At 48.9% G+C, this 1,909-nt stretch overlaps 1 protein-coding gene across 2 annotated transcripts in view; it reads left to right on the top strand.

The window, feature by feature from the left end:
- Positions 1 to 171, top strand: part of ACTA1 (actin alpha 1, skeletal muscle) — a 2,407-nt gene extending 2,236 nt beyond the window's left edge. For both annotated transcript variants that reach the window (XM_085219758.1, XM_085219759.1), the window contains exon 7: positions 1 to 171. This exon is cut by the window's left edge and continues 247 nt beyond it. The gene's annotated coding sequence lies outside the window, so the exon portion shown is untranslated.
- The last annotated feature ends 1,738 nt before the right edge of the window (positions 172 to 1,909 follow it).

Genomic DNA, 1,909 nt, shown 5'->3' with positions numbered 1-1,909 from the left:
CAATTTCTGGTTACTGTTGCTGCAAAGCTCCATGTGACACAGTGTATGTAAAGTGTACATAAATTAATTTATTTTACCTCGTTTTGTTTGTTTTTAAAACCAATGCCCTGTGGAAGGAAACATAAAACTTCAAGAAGCATTAAATCATCAGTCATTCTGTCACACCCCTAATGCAGTTGTTTCTGTCGTTATTTCCCTGGGCTCTTCCATCTTTCGCTGACCTGGGTCTGGGTGCTGGGGTTGGGAGTAAGGGTTGAGGCTCTCCAGGGAGAGATGGCATGGGGAGGGTGATGGGATTCTGGTTGGGGTGCCTAGCCCTGCTGTGGGCTGCAGGAAGCTTAATGGTGCAGAGAGTAGCCTGGGTTGCCCATGACACGAATGCCCACTGCACTGTGTTTCTCCCATGCCCAGTAGGGAAAGGGTTACGAGCGTTGCTCATTCTCAGCTTGCGAAGGATTCTGTTGGGCTCAGCCTGCCAGAGCAGTGGCCAGGCATGCCTGTGCAGCTCTGAGCTGAGATGGACAGAGGCAAGGCCAAAGCTGAGGCCAGGTGGTGGGCATAGGTTAAATTAAGAGCTTTCCACTCCACTTATGGAAAGCCCTCCTGCACTCACCCTGTGCCCGGGGCTGGGGGCAGCCAGGGCCACTTCCTCACCCCACCTGACACGCAGGGCTTTGCCTGCACAGCCAGGACCTCCTGTGGCCACAGGTTCATGTGGATTCCCTGTGCCCTGGGAGCCCAGGGGGCTTTCCCTGCCTGCCCTTCTGCCCCCAAGGACACTGTGGGAGCTGCCTTACCTATCTGCCACCTCTTAAATGGCCCTGGCAGGAAGGCTGCACTTGGTTTGGGGCTGTTGTTCCACATTATTGCTGCAGTGGGGACAACACTGCTGGAAGAAAAGATAATTTTCAGCTGAACTTCCAATCCAGGGAGGTTATTGCTCTACTGTGATGATGCTAAGAGTGTGTTCTTTCTCATTGTGATGATTTTGCCCTCATGCGTGAATACACTTTCTAATAACAGCCCAGTCTCCAAAGAAAATTTCTGCAGGAAGAGACGGTACCTGGTGTGCGAAACCCCTGTGCAGCCCTACATGTTTCAAGCTGAATGGCTGGGACTGGATGGGAGAGCAGGGTCACATCCTTTCTTAAAAAGACAGACAGAAGTTTGCTCATGGCCTTGCTGTATTTACTATTTTCGCATTGTTGTTCAGTGGTACATACCTCAACAGGGCTACATACCTCAACAGGGAGAACTACTTACCCAACCCTCTCTACTGAACCCCTGATCTGAGGTTTTCCTGTAACTTAAATGGTGCTAAGTTCTTAAGTGGTCATAGAATCAGTAAGGCTGGAAAAGACCACAGATTGTTAAGTCCAACTTACAGCCCCTCCCCACCATGCCCACTAACCATGTCAGTCAGTGCCACATCCACACATCTTTTGAACACCTCCAGGGACGGTGACTCCACCAGTCACCAACTGTGCTTCAGAGCAGGCAGGGTGACACTCTCAGTGTCAATTGCATCCTGTTGAAGAGCTTATCAGTGCAATTTAACAATGGACTGATTTGTTGATTTGGTTGCTGAATGAATACGTTGAGATGCCGCTAAACTTTTTGGAGATTAATTTCAGGACTGAACACATTCTTAACCCTGAAACCAGCCTTTGATTTGGACTTGGCATTTGCAGGAAAAAGATTGCTTGGAAACAGATGAAGAGAATTTTCAGCAAAGGGAAAATTAACACATCAGTTTGAGTCTGGTCTTCGCTGACCAATTTCTTAAGAATTTCATCATCCTTCCTGCTCTTGGGCCAGTGCTGCTGACGGGAGGGAGAGAATCATCAGGGGCAGCATCCTCAGCATCTAGGAATGTGTGCTATGAGTAACAGTGACACTTTAGAGAACT

Source organism: Meleagris gallopavo, chromosome 2 (assembly GCF_905368555.1).
Source record: "Meleagris gallopavo chromosome 2, MGAL_WU_HG_1.1, whole genome shotgun sequence".
In the NCBI taxonomy this organism is placed as follows: domain Eukaryota; kingdom Metazoa; phylum Chordata; class Aves; order Galliformes; family Phasianidae; genus Meleagris; species Meleagris gallopavo.
Note: the sequence above shows the minus strand (reverse complement) of the source record. Positions and strands in the feature narration are given on the sequence as shown.